Raw genomic sequence first — 23,563 nt, 5'->3', positions numbered from 1 at the left:
CTGGAAAACCCTGCCCCGTAGGGCGCATAGCCACTGACGAAGTTGAAGACCCAGCGGTTAATCCGGTAGGCTGCGCTGCACCACCCGAACTACCCTTATACGGGCAATCTCTCACAGAATGGCCCTGACGACCACAAGAAAAGCATGCACCGGTGGCCCTGTAGCACTCTCCCGGATGATATCTGCCACAAAGAGAACACTGAACCCTGGGTGGCCTCATCTGACCAGAACCCCTATCTGTCCGCGAACCTGAAGCCCTGGAGCTCTGGCCCGCTCCTGAATACCCTGGGCTATCGAACCTGCGACCTGTAGGCTAGGGAGGCGCGCTCTGCGCCGGCTGAGATGAAAATCTGCTAGGCTGCTGCGGCTGTTGGGGCTGTTGGGGCTGTCTGCCCCGAAAATCTCCAGATGACCTGGCCCTCTTGGGCTGTCTCCGATCCTGGCCCCTGTCAGGCTGGTGTCCTCCTCTGCCCCGATCCTCCATGCCCTGGGCGTGGGCCTGAATACGGGCAATGTCCATACCGGGCTGAGCAGCCAATACTAAGCAGCTATCAACAAAATACCGATCCAGCCCCATAATATATCTGTGCATCCGGTCCGCCATAGTAGCCACCACAGCAGGTGCATATCGGGCTAAGGAATCAAACTCCAAACTATAGTCCCGGACACTGCGGCCCTTCTGCCTCAATAATAAGAATCTATCAGATCTAGCTCGTCGCAACTCTGGGGGCAGAAAATGTCCAAGAAATGCCTGAGAAAAATCGCCCCAAACTGCTGGGGGAGCGCCGTCCCCCCTGGATAGCCCCCATGACTCGTACCAGTTTGCCGCCACATCATATAACCGGTACGAAGCTAACGCGACTGACTCTGTCTCGGAAGCATTAATCAAATCTAGAGTGCGCCGCATCTTCCTGATAAACTCCTCAGGATCCTCCTCAGGTTTTGTCCCGAAGAACTCTGGAGGACTACAAGTCAAAAACTCACGGGCTCTCGAACTATCACGCTTGACTGCCCGGTCACCTCCCAGTCCATGCCCCTAAACCTGCCCTGCCACAAGTCTGGTCAGCAACTGGACTGCCTCCCTCATGGACTGATCCTCAGTGCCTGGCCATGGAGCTGGACGCTCAGGTACTGGAACTGCGGGAGCTGGCGGTGGAGCCGCCCCCCGATCTGCAGCTACGGCTGCCCCTATCTCCTCCACGAGTGGCGGTGTAGAAGAACCCTCTGTCTGGGGCAAAGTCTCCGGAGCAATATGTGCCTGGGCCCTGGTAATCCTCTGGACCCCGCTAGTCTCTCCCAAGGCTGCTGACTTGGCCTTTTGGGCCGCTATTGCCTTTTTTGGAGGCATATCTGCAATTATAGCCACTCGTTAGGGAGGGGTCATCCTGATAACACAGCTCTATCGCACGATCTAAGACAGAAAGAAGGGTAGTATCCTAAATGCCCTGTAGCCTCCTGTTTATAGGTGTGGTGCACAACACACCGATAATCAAGACTCTACTAGACACGGTCTGTGGACATTCCGAGGACGAACCGCTCTGATACCACTTTTGTCACGACCCAACCCCGTGGGCCGCGACCAGTGCCCTAGCTGGGCACCTATACGTACCCGATACCCAAATTAGCATATTAACAAAATAATATAATAATAATATTAGTGGACGCTACAAAATTTAGCATAAAAAGCAGACTTGGCACACATAGGCCGATAAGGCCATCATAGAACAAAGTATCCCAAACATATGTACAAAACCCACACAGATATATCCACAGACCTCTACAGAACATATCATAATCATAAGACGGGACAGGGCCCCGTCATACCCAGAACAATGTACATATCCAGATAGCAGTGACAGACTGTACCAAAAAGTGGGCTCTGAAGAAGAGAGGGCCCAAAATAGCAGAAGTGGGATCCTAAACAGATGGATCAGCGAACCTGTCGTCTGTACCTGCGCGGCATGAAAACGCAGCCCCCCCCCCCCCCCGCCCCCGAAGAAAGGGGGTCAGTACGAAATATGTACTGAATATGTAAAGCGGAATCACAGAAGTCAAATCATAATGATTTCAGAAAATGAGTACAAAATCCAGAGTGTCAAATGCATATTTCCAAACAGACAGAATGTGTACAGAAACATATGTCATATCATATCCGGTCCCTGCCACGGGACTCAGCTCACAGAACGTGTCCACCCTCCCGACGCTGGTGCCACAATACAGAGGAATCAGAAAAAGGGGCGTGACCCCGTTTCATAAAATGTCATATCAAAATGGCCATAACAGATCAGATCAGAATAGGCGGACATGGCACATCATACTCCACAGACCCATGTACGCGTATACCTGCCCCCTCACATCGGGACGCGGCGAACAATGCAGAGAATCACGCTTGACAACATATCCTGGCCCGGGCTCAGTGTGGGAAACATTGGGACATCCACGAATGGAGTAGTGAGAAACTAATGCAATTTAAAAATATCATAAATGTTTTCAAAGACTCGATGAAGCGTATCAAAGCCAAACAGATCCAATGGAGTCGGACGGGATCATAATAAATGCATTTCGGATATCATAATAAATTACACAAGTATAACTTTCGCGAAGTCATTCCGGGTGTCAAAATAATTTAGAAGATTTAATAGAATATTTAAAACAATGTTTATTAGGCGATTAGTACGATAGTCAAAACATTTCTTTCAAAAATCGCCTAAAACGGAAGCTTTAGTACATTAAGGGCAAAACCGGGAATAGTGGGCCCGCCTCGGGACAAATAAGGCGGCGGGCTCAAACTGTGCCCTCTAAGCTTATAGTATCACTTAAAAAGGTTCTACAAACATTCTATGACTTTCCAAGTAATTTGGAGCAAAGTTGCATAATTTTCCGGAAAAGCATACTAAAGTGGTTCAATTCCACTGAAGGAAAAACTGAGATTTTCTCTTGCGGATTCCGAGGGCCAAGAGGTCGTTCGAGGCCCGGATCCGACCCTAACACACTAAGGGCATGCCAAGGGAAGAATTGGGGTTGCTTTACATACCTTTCACGCTCCTTACGCCTTTCCAAACTCACTTCCCGTTTCGTCGAAAAACTTCAATTGGTCAAGTTTACCAATTGTAAGCTATGAATACCAAAGTTTCAACTTAATGCATATTTGGCTACAGAAATTTCGGCAGCACTTCCCCTATACATATGGCACCCCGAGAATTCAACTCGGCTAGAAATCATCAACAACAACCCAAACGACAACATCAATATCAACAACGAACATTAAAAACATAAATATCCTTCAACTAGTCATCTTTCTAACAAGTTGACATAATCTTCATTTCAACCCAACTTTCAACTAATATCAATAATTTCACATTCATCAACAATCAAGGTCATCACCATATAGTTCTAGAAACATTTCATATCGTTTTCCTCAAGTTATACATTCGATATACATAATATACAACTTTCCGCCAAAGTCATAACTTATGCAAAACATCAAATCTTTGGCATACAACTTCATAACATATTTCCAACTTCCAAATTCATAAATGATCATCACAATTTAACAACCAAACAACTTCATTTCCTTAATGTCGGCAAATCATACTAAAACGACATAAGTTTCTACATTCCAATTCCATACAAACTTATATCATTCTAACTCCATTTACATTACAAACATCACAACAACACTTTAACACTCTAAACAACTCAATTCCTTTCTATCCCAAGCCAAATACACCACACGGCCATATGCCTATTTTTTCCAACATCAACTAAATTCATCCAACTTTCAATTCCCATATGCATTTCATCACAATCACAACTAGAATATAACATAAACTCAACACATTATCACCACACAACACACACACACCCACGGCTACAAGCCATATTCCAAACCCACCTTGCAAACTTTCATTTTTCCACACAATCAACACATTTCTATATACTACAACACAATCAAAACTTCACAACACAATAAAAAGGTGGAAATTCTTACCTTTTCTTCAAGTCTTCTTCACTTGGAGATATGATCACTTTGGTGATTCTAATGCTTCCCACTCCGAAACAACTATACCAAGTTACAAAGGAACCTTGACTTAGTAGGAAATCAACAAGAAATAAATTTTTAGAACAAGATTTTGGATGGCCAATTTTTTTCCTCCAAACCCGAGAGCACCTCTATTTCTTGCTCTTGTTCTTGATTTTTATTCTAAGTCATCTAATGGATAAAGATGGCTATATATAATATAATTCCTTATGTTAATTAATCACATGGAAATTTAATACAAATTGTGGGCTTGGGCCACACCATGGCCGGCCACTCCAATGCATTGGGCCTTAAATTCCATTCCATTATTTTTGGCCCAATGACTTATAGTCCACGTTTTGTAATTCCCGAAACTAATTTCCAAAATTCCAAAATTGCCCTTAGCCTTGTCCCACACTTTCATGACTCTATTCTTTCATGCATAACTCCTATGTTCAACAAAATATCAAATTTGACCTTATATCTCAAAAAACCAATATAATTCAAGTCTTTCCAAACGTGTGAAAACACGGGATATAACATTCCATCTCCAATTAGTCGATGAGAACCGATAAAATGTTACTGTAAGGCCTTATCCAACTACCAGCAGAGGAAACTGGAGTCCGACAAACATCGCAGAACTTCTTAGTACTTAATTCACATAATTACCTCCATATATATATATATATTTTTTTTTTTGAGTCGTGAGCGAACCATTTAATTCCCGACTGCTTGTCATACGCTTTGTATTCTTCCAATAAGGTGAAACTTAATCGCTGGACATTTTTGCCCTTCAACATAGGCTTTTCTAAAGCAAAGTGTGGTTGGAACGTATTTTGGTCCGTTTAAATAAATTGCAAATTTGCTGCTCATATATGTTTTCTCTTATGAATGACATGGAGAGTATCTCTTAAACTTTAATCCACATAATAGATTTACTCTATTGGTATCGACTTTCAAGACATGTTAAGAACTTATATCTCATTTTCCTTTTTATAATTTTGGAAAAATTTGGGCAGAGGTTCCTCTGTACTTCTTACTACCCCAACACCTGCACGCAGAAATACCAACAATGCCTCACAGGGCCAACATATATACGTATGTATCATAGCCACACAAGGCTAATAATTTCAAGTAAAAGTATGAATATATCGAGACTTACCTAACATACATAATTCGAACGGCACCGGCGGCACTTTTCTATTTACTTTCCTTTTCGATTTTCAACTTTATATTTCAATCATACTTCAAATGACTTCCCCAACATACATCTTTCATACCATTGCTTACCTGTATACTGTGTAGCTTCCAATATCATCAGTCACTGTCTTCTGTCGATACCGTTATTCGGCTGAAATCAAAGGTTAGTAGAAAGGAATTCGTTTCCTACGGCTGGCTCTATCGCACGATCTAAGATCCAAAGAAAGGTAACACCCTAAATGTCCTGTAGCCTCCTGTTTATAGATGTGGTGCACAACACACTGATAAACAAGACTCTACGAGACACGACCTGTAGACATTCCGAGGACAAACCGCTCTGATACCACTTTTGTCACGACCCAGCTCCGTGAGTCGCGACTGGTGCCCTATTTGGACACCCCAAACAAACTCACATGCTAACTTGTCATTTTCTAATTTATCTCAGATTTCTTATAAATCATTTTAAACAGATTGGAAACGAATATTATCTTAAGCGGTCGCACGTGCAACAATATCACATCAAGTCAGAAGGGACGGCGGAATACACGTCGCCGAATAGATACACATAAACAAACATACAGGCCATTTAGGCTGCATCCAAATCTGATGGATTGGCGGAATATACATCGCCAGATACATGCACGTATACAGACAATTAGGCCGTTTTGGCCATAATAGCAAACGGGACCGCATTAAGACGTAGATCATAGGCAAACGAACACACACATGACCCATTACCCACATATATGACTACAGGCCTCTACAACCCAAAACGGAATCATATGAAGGGACAGGGCCCCGCCGTACCCCAAATAATCAAATATACAAAAGCGTATACATCACAAAAGATATGTACCAATATAGGGGCTCCGGATCAAAAGGAGCACTCTGTAATAGCAGAATGTGTGGCCTACACTGGCAGATCACGAACCTCTGTACCTGCGGGCATGAAACGCAGCCCCTGAAGAAAGGGGGTCAGTACGAAAGATGTACCGAGTATGTAAAGCAAAAGATACTAAAAACCAAACTATAACTGAAGTGAAGGGTACAGAGAGAGAATACCTCAAAATATCGAAATCAGTACTGAAGACACATGTACATAATACAAATAAAAATTCATGCATAAGGCTCAGGAACGTGGTCACCACTCCGACGCTGGTGCCACAACACAGCATAATCCAGAAGGTTTCAAATCTCCGTACAACCCCGAACACAACATATGATCACATCATATCATATCATCAAACCATATCATAAACCATATCACAGCATAACTCCATAAACGGAACCCGGCCTTATAGCGAGGTCTCGGGAACTGTAACACATCATACTGCCGAATATGTCATAGTACGCACGATTACAAAACCGGCCTGGGAACCGGCGAACGATATCATAGTAATAGGCACGAGCAGAGTAGTGCGGAAACCATATGCATATACACAATTAAATTCCAAGACTCGACAAATAAATACATATACATATATATATTGAGATCAGAAAGCTCAAAGTAAGTATCGAGTCTGTCAGAATTAGTATACCAAAGATATGAGCCTTTAAATTTACAAAATTTTCAAAAAATACCTCATAAGCCATTTTCTGAAAATTTAGTGTCGTTCACATTTAGGAGCTTTCAAATAACTTATAGAACAAATCAAACGGAGCCTTAAATTCATAGGCAAAAGTCCTCTCTTTATATCATACGAAAGTAGATTAAGTAAGACAAACGAAGGAAGTCTCGGGGCTAGTGGGCCCACCTCGGGTCAAGTCAAGGTGGCAGACATAAATTACGAACATTAGACTCTATGGAGTCATCCATGTAAGTTTCAAAACGATTCTATCACATTCGTGCAAATTATGGATGTTCGAATAGTTTTCCAACACAACATAAGAATTATAATTCAATTACATTGAATGAATAGTACCTAAAATCATACTCGGATTTCCATGAACAAAATTTACCCCGAGGCTCAAATCTCAACCTAGTATGTCTAGGACATGCCAAAATAAGGAAAGGGATAGCTTTACATACCTTTTCCGCTTTCTACACGTCTCCAAAATCAAATCTCAAGTTCGCCAAAATCTACAATTTGGTCACAATTACCAAATGTTAATTGTAAGACTTTAAGATTACAATCTCAACCAATACTTGTCTACAAAAATTTGGGCAGCATCTCCTCTATACGTATAACATCCCTGAGATTTAAACTCGGCCAAAATAGCAGCAACCATACCAACAACAATCTCAACAATATCAACAATCGGCTAGAAATGGATTATAACATAAATAGTCTTCTTTTCCAAATAATGCAACAACTCCCAATCTAACTTTGCATTCTCAAATCAATATCGATATTTTCATGTTTCTATACTAATTTAAGATTATCCAAACATAGACCAAGAATATTCCAAGCCATATATCCAATGCTCAACAATTCCATATTCCATCCAAAGTTCCTACTTATGCTTCGAAACCATCACAACACATTTTCTACTTACAAATTCATAACCAACAACAATAATCCACACTTTAACAACTGCATTTCCATAATATCATAAAATCATACTAAAATAACATAATCTTCTACAATCAACTTCAATGCCAAATTAAACCATTTAGCCTTCATTTACATTATAAGGATCACAACAACACAACTAACATACTAAACAAAATTAATCCATTTCCATTCTACCTCCCCTACACCACACGGCTACATTCCATATTTCCAACCTCAATCAAATTTATTCAACTTTCATTTCCAATATGAATTCCACCATAACCACAACTAGAATAATACATAAAATTCAACTCATCTTAACTACACAACAATGCACACACACACGGCCACATGCACACCCATTTTGAAAACTTCCATATTTCCACAAATTCTACTCATTTCCACATACCACAACATAAACAAACCTTCATAACATGATAAAAAGGAATTAATTCTTACCTTTTTCTCCAAGCTTCTTCACTTGGCTAAGGTGTGAGATTGATGAAACAAGTACTCTATCCTCCAAAACAACTACACCAAGTTGTAGAGTATCCTTGAATTAGTGGGAATACAACAAGAAAATAATTTTTGGAACAAGATTTTGAGGGACAAAAATTTGGAGCTATGGCCGAATGGCCTTCTCCTTTGCTCCTCTTGTTTTCTTTGTTTTTCTCCGTCTCACTTGTCTTGAAAGTTCTAGGGGATTTTAATGAATAATTGCCCCTTTTATTAATTGCCACATGGAAGAATTCCCATGGGATTGGGCTTGGCCAATGGCCGGCCACCCCATAACTCTTGGGCCTCATTTTGTCTTTTTATTTTTGTGAGCCCAATTCGCTAAAATCTTATTTTGTACTTCACGGAACTAATTTCTAAAATTCCAATTTTGCCCTTGGCCTTCCTCCGCATTTCCACATCAATATTTTTCATGAATATCACACATATGTTAGATAAAATAAAACATAGCCTTATTTCTTTCAAGTCAAAATCATTTCAAATTTTCCGAATGCACAAAACACGGGATATAACAAAACCTACCCTTTGGTGAAGCTGTATTACCCTTCCACTCGAGTATGGGCTCTCCCGGAAATTGGATCGAACTACCTTTGTCCGGCAACAAACATTAGCATAGCATGATGCCAACCAGTCCATACCCATAATTATGTCAAAATCTATCATCTCAAGTTCAATTAAATCAGCCCTTGTCTAACGATCACCTATAATGACTACACAGTTCTGATATACTTGCCTCGCTATTACAGGATCACCAACCGGAGTGAATACCTCGAAGGGTTTAATTGGCTTAGGTCTTACCCCAACACAATCAGCGATATACGGAGTAATTTATGAGAAGGTAGAACCTGGATCAATAAGAGCATATACGTCACGGGAAAATATAGTCAAGGTACCTGTGACAACATCTGGGGAAGACTCAAGATCCTGTCGCCAAGCTAAAGCATACACATTGGGCTGAACAGCACCTGAAGTGGATGCTCCCCCTCTACCTCTGCCTCTGCCTGCTGTAGTCTGAGGAGTCTGTGCTGTCGGGCGCGCTGAAGAAGACCCCGCTGCTGAACCTGTGGGCTGAGTCCCCGCTCTATCTCTCGCTGAAGGGCAATCTCTCATCATATGACCAACCTGCCCGCAAGCATAACAAGCATCCGAACCCTGACGACACTGTCCGGAATGTAATTTGCCACACTGGATACACCGCGGCACTGAAGGTCTCCTCTAGCTAAAGTCTCCCCTAGACTGCGAATTTGAGCCCCTCGAACTCTGCCCCTGGCCTGACTGAAAAGAACGGTCGAATCTCCTATCCGAGAATCTGGGAGGTACACTGGTCGCTGACTGACCTGAGTGCCTAGAATATGTCTGTCTCGGTCCCCCTCGGTACTCACTATTCTCCTCCATAGATCTATCCCTCTTACCTTGTCTTCTGTCACCATCACGATCACTTCTCTGCTGTCGTTGTCATTCCTCGAGGTTCTGAGCATGGGCCTATATCCGGGAAATATCCATCCCGTCTTGCAAAGAGGCTGTCAGGCAATCTCTGAACAAGTGTGGTCCTAAACCACTCACAAATCTATAGACACGGTCTCCCATGTCAGCCACCATAGTCGGAGCATACCGGGCCAATGAGTTGAATTGCATACTATACTCTCGGGCACTCATGCTTCCTTGTTTCAAATTCAAGAACCAGTCCGCTCTAGCTCCGCGGACTTCAGGTGGCAAGTAGTGATGAATAAAGGCATCTACAAACTCTTGCCACACGGGAGGTGGTGCATTCTCCCCTCTTGTTATCACCCAATTCCTATACCATAGTACCGCCACGTCGCGAAGTCTATATGAGGCCAACTCCACTGATTCGGTCTCAGAAGCATGAATAAATTTCAGCGTCCGCAACATCTCATCGATAAAACCTTATGAGTCCTCATCCGGCTTCGACTCGAAAAATTCTGGAGGATTTAGAGTAAGGAAATCACGGGCTCTTGTACTAGCTGAATGATCACTTGGGCCCACATTCTGTCGTTGTGCCTGAGCGGCAACCAACTGTGTCAATAAATGTATGGCCTCGGAAACTTGTTGACTCGAAGCACCCGGTGGAGGAATCGGAGCTGAGGCTCCTCCCTGCTCTTCTACATTGGGCGCGGCCTCACTTTGCGATTCACTTTCCTCTACATTTGCCGGAGGCTCTCTTTCCGCCTGCCTCTTTGTCGAAGCTTTGCCTTTCTGGGCAGCTATAGCTTTTCCTTTCGGCAGCATTTTCTGAAACCATAACGCACTTTTAGGAATGATATAATCCTAGACATGGCTCTATCGCACGATCTCATGAGAAGAAAGATGGTCATTTTCCTAAATGCCCTGTAGCCTCTTGTTTATTAGCGTGGCGCGCAACACACCATAATCAAGACTCTACTAGACACGGCTCGTAGACACTTCCTAGGGCGAACTGCTCTAATACCACTTCTGTCACGACCCAGCTAGGGGCCGCGACGGGTACTCGGAGCAATTACCGAGCACCGCTTACTCTACTGCTTGTCTCGCTCATTTAATACTCTTTTATCAATTTTACATACCAATTGTAGGAAAATCATATTTAATCAAAATATAAATACTTTATATACATTTGACCCTTGGCCATCAAAATAACATACATGCATATGAAAACATCTTGTGAGACCATCTAACCCACACTGCGTATCTACGAGCCTCTACTAACATAATGAATACATGGACGGAACAAGACTCCGTCATGCCCAAAATATGCATATATGAATGTACATCAAAAGAAGAGCCATAAGCACCTCCGAACAATGGAGCTCGTACCATAATTGTGCTCCCATTCGTATTTATAGTCTTATCACATTCATATTCATATTATATACTTAGTCATTTCATATACATAACATTTACATAGCATACCCGACCTTATAGGATCGGTGTTTCATACATACTTGGCCAACCAAGGATCAAGATCATACATACCTGGCCCTACCAAGGCATCAGGGTTATCCGTACCATGTGTAGAGGTGTGCGCGCGTTACGTAATCGTATACATACTTTATACATAATCATATACATATATCCTACCCGGCGTTATAAGCTCGGGGTATCATTATAGCCCTTCATAGGCACATATAAGTATAATAGCCTGTAGGCACCTTTGGCATCATTATTATTATTATCGTCATCACTATCATCATCATTATTGCTACATCCATATCTTAGGCTTACTCGTCATATGAGGGGCGTAGTACAATCGTAGTACATGTTAAGGATCGTGAGCTTATGAGCTCGGAATGTCAACCACTTGAATACAACATACTCATATAGAGGAATTAGAAATTTGGCCAAGAACCATGCCTTATGAAAGAAGGGTTATCCTTACATACCTTTTCGTCGGACTATTCTACACTTGCACGTTTCCTTCCAATGCTAGCGTCTATACCTTCATTAATATCATAACAATGGCCATTAGTCATTCACATAATCCACATTATCTAGATTTCTCAATTTGCTTCTAATTCTCTCATATTTATGGTCATGACCTCCAACTTCGTCCATTCGTCTAAAGTGTCGAGTTCATGATCGTAGTACCATTTATAATACTTTCATATCGTAACACAACAACATTCATAATTCAATTCAAACTATTCCTCAAAATGTCACTATTCACCATTCATGACCTAGTTGACCACATTTTCTACAATCCATGTATTTTAATTTTCCAATACCTTAAACATCATGTAAAAATCATAAATCTTACCTTAGAAGTTGGAGGAACAAGCTTTGGTTGATAATACCCCACTTTGAGCCAAACCCTAGTTTTTCTGCATTTGCATTTCTTGACTTGAATGGTATTTAATGGCTTGCTTACACTTCATTCACTGGTTTATGTTGTTGGTGACTTATAATCCTTGAAAACTTATGAAATAAATGTAGAGAGATGATTCTAGAGAGAAGTGGTGTAATGTGGAAATGAAATAAAACAAGTCTTGATCCTCATATTTAATGAATTGAAAAATCTGTGATGGGTGAACAGTGGTCGTCCATAGAGGTTTACGGTCCGTATTTCAGTTTACGGACCGTCCCTCATGGTCGTCTTTAAGCTTAAGCAGAACTAGAAACTTAAGGCTGCATGCATGGTGATTTACGACCATGGTTTACGGGCCGTAAATCACTTTACGGTCCGTAAACCTGGTCGTATTTTACCATTTCTCGGCTGGGCAAAAAGCTGAAGCTTTTTCCATGGCAGTTTACGACTGCCAGTTTACGGACCGTATAGCAATTTATGGTCCGTATTTTGCAATTTACGACCACTGGGCAGTTGCAATTCTGCCAATTCCCATATTTCTTAGACTTCTCATTTTAATCACCCCCGTCCATGCACATGCATTGCTCACCTTGTATCTCATCTTAACTTAGCCAACTTCCTCGTCTCACATCGGATACTTTCGAAATCTCTCCTAAGGTCATCAAACGTCGTTTCTTGCTCATGGACATCATGCACTCATATTCATCACTAGTTCATTCTCTTGCGTACCAATGGAAAAAAAATTTCCGAGGTGCAACAGTGACCGAAGCTATTCATTTGTTGACGCAATTGGTTGCCGCCTAGGCATAGCGGCAGAGTGCGGGCCCGAGTGATCGTTCTGCCAGTACGAGGGCCCGTGATTTTTTGACTTTTAACCCTCCGGAACTTTTCTGGTAGAAGTCGAATGAGGACCCGCAAGGCTTTATTGATGAGATGCTGAGGACGCTGAAACTTATGCATGCTTCTGAGACTGAGTCGGTAGAGCTGGCCTCTTATAGACTCCGCGATGTGGCGGTATTATGGTATAAAAATTGGATGGCCTCAAGGGGAGAGAATGCACCTCCTCCGGTTTGGCAGGAATTCGTGGATGCCTTTATTCGTCATTATTTACCGCCCGAGGTCCGCCGAGCTAGAGCAGACAGGTTTTTGAATCTGAAGCAAGGAAGTATGAGTGCTCGGGAGTATAGTATGCAGTTTAATTCTCTGGCCAGGTATGCCCCGGATATGGTGACCGACATGGGTGATCGTGTACACAGGTTCGTGAGTGGTTTGGGGTCACATTTGTTTAGACATTGTCTGACGGCCTCCTTGCAAGACGGGATGGATATTTCCCGAATACAGGCACACGCACAAAATCTTTAGGAGCGACAGCAGCAACAAAGAACTGATTGTGATAATGACAGAAGGCAAGGTAAGAGGGCTAGATCTATGGGAGCGAGTAGTGAATATAGAGGGGGATCGAGGCAGATGTATTCTAGGCACTCAGGTCAGTCAGCGACCAGTGCGCCTTCCAAATTCTCAGATAAGAGGGCTGATCGTTCCCTTCAGTCAGGACAGGGCCAGAGTTCGAGGGCCTCAGATTTTCAGTCTAGAGGATATTACAGTCAGCGGAGACCTTCAGTGCCGTGGTGCAGCCAGTGCGGTAGATTGCATTTCGGGCAGTGCCGTCAGGGTTCAGATGCATGTTATGCCCGCGGGCAAGTTGGCCACATGATGAGAGATTGCCCTTCAGCGGGAGGTAGAGTCGGGACCCAGCCTACGGGATCAGCAGTTGGGTCTTCCTCAGTATGCCCGACAGCACAGACTTCTCAGACCATTGCAGGTAGAGGCAGAGGCAGAGGGGGAGCATCTACTTCAAGTGTCGTTCAGCCCCGTGTATATGCTTTGGCTGGGCGACAGGATCTAGAGTCCTCCCCAGATGTTGTTACAGGTGCATTGACTATGTTTTCCCGTGATGTATATGCTTTGATCGATCCAGGTTCTACTTTCTCTTATGTTAGTCTTTATGTTGCTGATTGTATTGGGGTGCAATCCGAGCCAATTAAACCTTTTGAGGTATTCACTCCGGTTGGTGATCCGATAATAGCGAGGAAAGTGTATAAAAATTGTGTCATTGTGATATGTGATCGCCACACTAAAGCCGATTTGATTGAGCTTGAAATGGTAGATTTCGATGTAATCGTGGGTATGGATTGGTTGGCTTCGTGCTATGCTAATGTCGATTACCGAACGAAAATGGTTCGATTTCAATTTCCGGGAGAGCCCGTACTTGAATGGAAGGGTAATACGGCAACCCCGCAACCCCAAAGGGTAGGTTTATTTCCTACCTTAAGGCAAGCAAAATGATAGCTAAAGGCTATATTTACCATCTATTTCGGGTCCATGACACTGAGGCAAGGTCGTCAGCTTTCCAATCTGTTCCGATAGTGAATGAATTCCCCGATGTATTTCCGGACGAACTTCCAAGTCTTCCTCCCGAGAGGGAAATTGATTTCACTATTGATGTGTTACCGGACACTGAGCCTATTTCCATTCCTCCTTATCGAATGGCTCTGGCAGAATTAAAGGAACTAAAAGCACAGCTAAAAGATTTGCTTGAGAAGGGATTTATAAGGCCCAGCTCATCACCGTGGGGAGCACCGGTCTTGTTCGTGAGGAAGAAGGATAGATCTCTGCGGATGTGCATTGATTACCGACAGCTGAATAAGGTAACGGTGAAGAATAAGTATCCCCTCCCCAGAATTGACGATTTGTTTGATCAATTACAGGGCGCTAAATGGTTTTCCAAGATAGATTTGAGATCTGGTTATCATCAAGTGAGAATTAGAGAAGCGGATATTCCTAAGACGGCCTTCAGAACGAGGTATGGTCACTATGAGTTTCGAGTGATGTCGTTTGGGTTGACAAATGCCCCAGCGGTGTTCATGAATTTAATGAATAATGTGTTCAGACCGTTCTTGGATCTCTTTGTGATAGTATTTATCGATGATATTTTGGTATACTCTCGCACAGAATCAGAACATGCAGATCATCTAAGAATTGTCCTTGGTGTTCTCCGAGCTCGGGAACTATATGCAAAGTTCTCAAAGTGCGAATTTTGGCTGAATTCTGTAGCGCTTCTAGGCCATGTTATCTCCGATGATCGTATCCGAGTCGACACTCAGAAGATAGAAGCTGTGAAGACATGGGCAAGGCCTACAACACCCACAGAAGTCCGTAGTTGTTATATCCCGTGTCTTTACACGTTGGAAAAATTTGAAAATATTCTTGACTTGTAAGAAATAAGATCATAATTAACTTTTATTTGACATAGGAGTTGTGTATGAAAGAATATTAATGTGGAAGTGTCGAATAAGGCCAAGGACAAATTTCAAATTTTGGAAATTAGTTTCGGGAATTACAAAATTTGATTCACAAGTCATTGGGCTCAAAAAAAAATGAGAAACAAATGAGGCCCATTGTCTTGAAGGGTGGCCGACCATCTATGGCCCAAACCCATGGCCCAATTAATTTTCCATGTGTTGAAAAAAAATATATGAGTCATACCGCCTTTAGAAAGATCAAGAAATTAGAAAGAACAAAGCAAAGAAAAAACAAGAAAAAGAGAGAGGGTTTCGGCTTTGGCAAGGGGAAATTGGCTATCAAGAATATTGCTCCAAAAATTTTTCTTTTGTGGTTTTCCTACTAAATTGAGTACCCTTCTCAACTTGGTGTAGTTGGTTTGGAAGAAAGGGGCCTTGGTTCATCAATTTGATCTCTTATTCAAGTGAAGAAGACTATAGAAAAGGTAAGAATTTATCCCTTATTATTGTGTTGTGAAGTCATGTTTGTGTTGTAGTATATAGAAATGAATTGATTCTATGGAAAAATGGAAGATTTCAAAGTGGGTTTGGAATATGGTGTGTAGCCGTGAGGGTATATGTGTTGTATACCTATAATGTGTTGAACTATGTTATTTTCTAGTTGTGAATGTGATGGAAGTCATATTGCGAATGAAAGTTGAATAAATTTGGTTGAATTGATAAATAAAGCAATTGGCCGTGTGGTATATTGGAGTAGGAATAGAAATGGATTAAGTCGTTTAGTGTGTTAGTGTGTTATTGTGATTCTTGCAATGTGAACGAAAGTAAAACAATATGAGTTTGCTTCGAAATGGAATGTAGAAACTTATATCGCTTTAGTATGATCTTACGACAATATGGAAGTGAAGTTATTAGGTTGCTAATTATGACGAGTTGATGAACTTGGAAGATGGAAACATGTTATGAATATGTATGCCAAAGATTAAAAGTTTTGAATGCGTTATGACTTTGGCGGAAAGTTGTATATTATGTATATCGTGTGTATAATTTAAGGAAACAATATGAAACGCTTCTAAACTATGTTGTGATGATCTAGTTCGATAATGAATGCGAAATCATTGACATTGGTTTGGGAATTAAAGTTGAAATAAAGGTTATGGCGTTATGTCGGCAAGTAGAACTAGTTGCGCCATATTGTGTTTCTAATGTTTGTTGTTGATGTTGATGTTGTTGTTTGGGTTGTTGTTGATGATTTCGAGCCGAGTTGAATTCTCGGGGGTGCTATATGTATAGGGGAAGTGCTGCCGTAATTTCGGTAGACAAATATGAGTTGAATTGAATTCGTAGCACCTATAACTTACAATTGGTAAATGTGACCATTTGCAGATTTTCGACGAAACGGAGAGTGAGCTTGGATAGGCTTAAAAAGCTCAAAAGGTATGTAAAGCTACCCCGATCCTTCTTTTGGCATGCCTAAGTGTATGCGAATCGGATTCGGGCCTCGAAAGACTTTCTGCCCATCGGAATCCGCAATTGAAAATCTCGCTTTTTCCTTCAGTAAGATTGAGCTTTTACGGTTTGTATTCTTGATAATCATGCAAACTTTCCCTAAACTACTTGGAAAGCTATAGAACGTCCGTAGAACCTTTGTAGGTGACCCCATAAGCTTAAAATATGTAATTTGAGCCCACCGCCTTGCTTGTCCCGAGGTGGGCCCGCTATTCCCGGTTTTGCCCTTAATGTACTTAAGTCTTCTTTTCGAATAGTTCTTAAAAGAAACGTTTTGACTACTATTCTAAATACCTAACAAACATTGGTTTAAATATTCCATTGAGTCCAATAAATGTTTTTGACACTCGGAACGATTTCAGAAAGGTTATACTTCTGTAATTCATTATGATATCCGAAACTCGTTTATTATGTTCCCGTTCGACTTCATTGGATCGGTTTTTCTTTGATATGCCTCATCGAGTTTATTAAAACATTTATGATATTTTAAATTGCATTAGCCTCTCACTACTCCATTCGTGGATGCCCCAATGTTTCCCACACTGAGCCCGGGCCAGGATATGTTGTCAAGCGTGATCCTTTGCATTGTTCGCCGTGCCTCGATGTGAGGGGGCAGGTATACGCGTACATGGGTTTGTGGAGTATGCTGTGCCATGTACGCTTGTTCTGATATGATTTGCTATGGCCATCTGATATGATATATTATGTGACGGGGTTATGCCCCATTCTGATTCTTCTGTGTTGTGGCACCAGCGTCGGGAGGGTGGCCATGTTCTGTCTGCCGAGTCCCTTGGCAGGGGCCGAATTTGATATGACATATGTCTCTGTATACACTCTGCATGTTTTGAAAGTATGTATTTGATACTTTGGATTTTCTGCTCGCTTTCTGTACGTTCTGTACCAGTTATGATTCTGTTTCTGTAATTCAGGCTTTACATATTCAGTACATATTTCGTACTGACCCCCTTTCTTTGGGGGCTGCGTTTTCATGCCGCGCAGGTACCGACGACAGGTTTGCAGATCCGTCCGTCTAGGATACCTTTTCTGCCATTTGGAGCGCTCTTTTATTTAGAGCCATCTTTTGGTACAGTCGGCCACTTCTATATAGGTATATTCTCGTTCATGGGTACGGCGGGGCCCTGTCCCGTCATATGATTCTGTCGGTCTGTTTAGAGGTCTGTGGACATGTTTGTGGGTTGGGGTCTTTCTGTACAGTTGTGTGCTTATGTTGTGTTTGGGCGATCCCATTCGCCGCGGCGGCCGGTCCGCATATATTTAAATGTTGCTTTGTTGGCCCTGTGTGGCCTTTGTTGGTATTTTCTATGTGCAGGGTATATAGGATAGTCCGTAAAACAAAGGAAACTCTGCCGAAATTTTTCTGGAAATTATCTAAATTGGAAATAAAGCCTTGTCGGCTTCTGCTATATATTAGAATGTGTTTGAGTGCCCAGATTGGGCACTAGTCACGGCCTACGGGGTTGGGTCATGACAAAAGTGGTATCAGAGCGGTTCGTCCTCGGAATGTCTACAGATCGTGTCTAGTAGAATCTTGTTTATCAGTGTGTTGTGGACCACACCTATAAACAGGAGGCTATAGGGAATTTAGGATACTACCCTTCTTTCTGTCTTAGATCGAGCGATAGAGCTGTGTTATCAGGATGATTCCTCCCTAACGAATTGTTACATTTGCAGTTATGCCTCCAAAAAAGGCGACAGCGGCCCAAAAGGCCAAGGCAGCAGCTGTGGGAGAGACTAGTCGGGCCCAGAGGGTTACCAGGGCCCATGCACATATTGCTCCTGATATTTTGCCCCCGGCAGAGGGCTCTTCCACACCGCCACATGTAGAGGAGATTGGAGCAGCAGCAGCTGCAGGTCGAGGGGCGGCTCCACCGCTAGCTCCCGAGATTCCAGTACCTGAGCCTCCAGCTCCACGGCCAGGGACTGAGGATCAGACTATGAGAGAGGCAGTCCAGCTATTGACCAGACTTGTGGCGGGACAGGTTCAGGGGCACGGATTAGGAGGTGACCGAGCATATAGGCGTGACAGTTCGAGAGCTCGTGAGTTCTTGACTTGTGGCCCTCCAGAGTTCTTCGGGACAAAGCTCGAGGAGGATCCTGAGGAGTTTATCAGGAAGATGCGGCGCACGTTACGGCTGATTAATGCTTCCGAGACAGAGTCAGTTGCGTTGGCCTCGTACCGGTTGTATGATGTGGTGGATAATTGGTACGAGTCATGGGAGTTATCTAGAGGGGACGGCGCTCCCCCAGTAGTTTGGGATGATTTTTCTCAGGCTTTTCTTAGCCATTTTCTGCCTCCGGAGTTACGGCGGGCCAAGGCTGACAGATTCTTATTACTGAGACAGAGGGGCCGCAGCCTCCGAGAGTACAGTATGGAGTTCGACTCATTGGCCGGATACGCACCTGCTGTGGTATCTACTATGGCTGACAGGATGCACAGGTATATTATGGGGCTGGACCGGTATTTTGTTGACAGTTGCTTGGTATTGGCCGCTCAGCCCGATATGGATATTGCTCGTATTCAGGCGCACGCCCAGGGAATGGAGGATCGGCACAGGGGTCATCAGCCCGATAGGAGTCAGGATCGGAGACAGCCCAAGAGGGCCAGATCATCTGGGTATTCGGGAGATTTTCGGGGCAGACAGCCTCAGCAGCCGCAGCAGCCTAGCAGACATCTATCCCAGCCGGCACAGAGCGCACCTCCACAGCCTACAGGTCGCAAATTTGATAGCCCAGGTTATTCAGGAGCAGGTCAGAGCTCCAGGGCTTCAGGTTCGCGGTCAGATAGGGGTTCTGGTCAGACGAGGCCACCTAGGCCTCAGTGTTATTATTGTGGCAGATACCATCCGGGAGAGTGCTACAGGGCCACCGGTGCATGTTTTTCTTGTGGCCGTCAGGGCCATTCTGTGAGAGATTACCTGTATAAGGGTAGTTCGGGCGGTGCAGCGCAGCCTACCGGATCAGCCGCCGGGTCATCATCTTCATCAGTGGCTATGCGCCCTACTGGGCTGGGTACGTCAGCACCGGCGGGTCGCGGCAGAGGTTGTGGTGGAGCTTCTGGTACTAGCGGTCCTTCGAACCGCATTTATGCTTTGGCCAGCCGCCAGGACCAGGAGGCATCGCCTAATGTCGTTACAGGTACATTATTGGTTTTCTCTCGGTCTGTGTATGCATTGATTGATCCAGGTTCGACTTTGTCATATATATCGCCTCGGGTTGCCAGTAAAATTGGTATAACGTCTGAACCTATAGAGCCGTTTGAGGTAGCCACACCGATTGGGGACTTTATTGTAGCGAAACAGGTATATAAAGACTGTTCTGTAACTGTATATGGCCGAGACACTAAGGCCGATCTGGTGGAATTAGATATGATTGAATTTGATGTTATTGTGGGAATAGACTGGCTAGCCTCCTGTTATGCTAATGTTGACTGCCAAAATAAGGTAGTTCGTTTCCAGTTTCCCGGGGAGCCAGTTATAGAATGGGCCGGTAATATAGCATCGCCGAAAGGTATGTTTATTTCATACCTTAAGGCGAAGAAAATGATCAGAAAAGGTTATATTTAGCATCTGGTTCGGGTACAAGACTTGACAGCAGAAACGCCGACTCTTCAGTCAGTTCCCGTGGTTAATGAATTTCCAGACGTGTTCCCAGATGAGCTTCCAGGCCTTCCTCTAGAGCGGGAGATAGATTTTACTATTGATTTGCTTCCAGATACTCAGCCTATATCTACTCCCCCATACAGAATGGCACCGGCAGAATTGAAAGAACTGAAAGAGCAGTTGAAGGATCTGTTAGAAAAAGGCTTCATTAGACCCAGTACTTCGCCCTGGGGAGCTCCGGTATTATTTTTGCGTAAGAAATACGGGTCGCTGCGTATGTGTATTGATTATCGGCAGCTGAATAAGGTAACCATAAAGAATAAATACCCCCTCCCCAGAATTGACGATTTGTTTGATCAGTTGCAGGGCGCCAAATATTTTTTGAAGATAGATCTTCGGTCTGGCTATCATCAGGTACGGGTACGAGAGGCCGATATTCCTAAGACAGCATTCCGGACCAGATATGGGCATTATGAATTCAGAGTTATGTCATTTGGGTTAACTAATGCTCCTGCGGTATTCATGGATCTAATGAACCGGGTATTCAGGCCATTCTTGGATATGTTCGTAATTGTATTTATCGATGACATTCTGGTCTATTCTCGGTCCGAGACAGAGCACGCAGATCATCTGAGAGCGGTATTAGGGGTACTTCGGCATCAGAAATTATATGCAAAATTTTCTAAATGTGAATTCTGGCTGGCTTCAGTGGCATTCTTGGGACATATTGTTGCAGCTGATGGTGTCCGGGTGGATACACAGAAGATTGAGGCCGTGAAGAATTGGCCCAGACCCATGACGCCCACGGAGGTACGTAGTTTTCTGGGGTTAGCAGGCTATTACAGGAGATTTGTGGAAAGGTTTGCTTCGATTTCAGCGCCTTTGACAAGGCTAACTCAGAAGGGAGCTAAGTTCCAGTGGACCGATGCATGTGAACGAAGCTTCCAGTTGCTGAAAGAGAAGTTGACTTCAGCTCCAGTTCTGCGTCTTCCAGAGGGACCCGACGGATATGTTATTTATTGTGACGCTTCTGGCGTGGGATTGGGCTGTGTATTGATGCAGCACGGCAGATTTATAGCTTATGCTTCTCGGCAATTGAAAAAGCATGAAAAGAATTATCCTACTCACGATCTGGAGCTTGCAGCGGTGATCCATGCCCTGAAGATATGGAGACATTATTTATATGGCGTTCATGTTGATATCTATACAGATCATAAGAGTCTCCAGTATATTTTCAAGCAGAAAGAGCTTAATTTGCGGCAGCGGAGGTGGCTGGAGCTCCTGAAAGATTATGACGTGGATATTCTGTATCATCCGGGCAAGGTTAATGTTGTTGCAGATGCGCTCAGCCGGAAATCTATGGGCAGCTTGGCAGATTTACAGCCAGACAGGAGAGAGATAGTACGTGACATTCATCAGTTGGCTAATCTTGGGGTTCGTCTGGCCGATTCTGGAGGTACACGGATTTCTGTCCGAGGGGTTTCTGAATCATCTATTAAGGAAGATATCAAGCGGCGTCAATATGAAGATCCTGTATTATCTCGGTACAGAGACACAGCCTATGATAAAGAGAAGACTCCGTTCGAGTTTACACCAGACGGAACCTTACTATACAGAGGCAGGTTGTGTGTGCCTGATATTGCAGGGCTACGGCAGCAGGTTATGGGCGAGGCACACTATTCTCGCTATTCTGTCCATCCTGGGTCTACGAAGATGTACCATGATCTTAGATGCCTATACTGGTGGGATGGCATGAAACGGGATATCGCAGAGTTCGTCGCCCAGTGTCCCAATTGTCAGCAGGTCAAGATTGAACATCAGAAACCGGGTGGACTGTTACAAGAAATGGAAATTCCGACGTGGAAGTGGGAGATCATTAATATGGACTTCATTACAGGTTTGCCTCGCACTCCACGGAAGTATGATTCCATCTGGGTTATTGTTGATAGGCTGACAAAATCAGCCCATTTTCTCCCCGTCAGAACTACTTATTCCGCCGAGGATTATGCCAGGCTTTATATTAAAGAAATAGTGGAGCTTCATGGAGTTCCTATATCTATTACCACTGACAGAGGTGCTCAGTTCACAACGAACTTCTGGAGATCTTTTCAGGAAGGATTAGGGACTCAGCTGAGCCTGAGCACAGCTTTTCATCCTCAGAGTGACGGACAGGCCGAGCGCACTATCCAGACGCTTGAAGATATGTTGCGGGCCTGTGTTATTGATTTCAGAGGTAGCTGGGAGGATCACTTGCCATTAATTGAATTTGCTTATAATAACAGTTACCATTCCAGCATCCAGATGGCTCCGTACGAGGCTTTATATGGCAGAAAATGTAGGTCACCGATCGGCTGGTTTGATATTGGCGAGACAAAATTAGTTGGCCCAGATCTGATCCAGCAGGCAGTAGATAAGGTGAAACTTATCCGAGAGCGACTATTGGCAGCCCAGAGCTGACAAAATTCATATGCAGATAAACGGCGTCGACCTTTGGAATTCCAGGTTGGTGATTGGGTATTTCTGAAGGTATCGCCTATGAAGGGCGTGATGCGGTTCGGCAAAAAGGGTAAGCTCAGTCCGCGTTACATTGGGCCTTATCAGATTATTCAGAAAATTGGAAATGTTGCCTATGAGCTAGATCTGCCATCTGATTTGGAGGCGGTACATCCGGTATTCCATGTATCTATGCTCCGCAAATGCATTGGTGACCCTTCCAGAATATTTCCTGCGGATGACATTCAGGTGACGAAGCAGTTATCTTACGAGGAACAGCCCGTAGCCATTTTGGACCGCCAGGTAAGAAAGCTCCGAAACAAAGATGTAGCCACTGTTAAGGTGTTGTGGCGTAACAATAATAGGGAGGAAATGACCTGGGAGGCCGAAGAGGAGATGAAGAAGAACTATCCTCATTTGTTCCCAGGGCCCTCAGGTAATTTCGAATCTTTGCTTAATTCTATTTCAATAATGAATGTGTACCATATATGCTGTCTATAAACAGAAACTCCCCCGAAGCCATTTCAAACCCTATAAGATTAAATTTAACATTCGAGGACGAATGTTCTAAAGGGGGGGAGGATGTTTTATCCCGTATCATTACACGT

General features: G+C 43.5%; 1 long non-coding RNA gene across 1 annotated transcript; it reads right to left on the bottom strand.

Annotated features, from left to right (window-relative positions):
- Positions 1-1,842: 1,842 nt before the first annotated feature.
- Positions 1,843-4,107, bottom strand: LOC132642516 (uncharacterized). Its single transcript, XR_009583213.1, has 3 exons — positions 3,992-4,107; positions 3,035-3,085; positions 1,843-1,952 (listed from the first exon to the last, which is right to left on the bottom strand). It is a non-coding gene; the product is annotated as an uncharacterized LOC132642516 (long non-coding RNA).
- Positions 4,108-23,563: the final 19,456 nt, after the last annotated feature.

Source organism: Lycium barbarum, chromosome 5 (genome assembly GCF_019175385.1).
Source record: "Lycium barbarum isolate Lr01 chromosome 5, ASM1917538v2, whole genome shotgun sequence".
Taxonomy (NCBI): domain Eukaryota; kingdom Viridiplantae; phylum Streptophyta; class Magnoliopsida; order Solanales; family Solanaceae; genus Lycium; species Lycium barbarum.
Note: the sequence above shows the minus strand (reverse complement) of the source record. Positions and strands in the feature narration are given on the sequence as shown.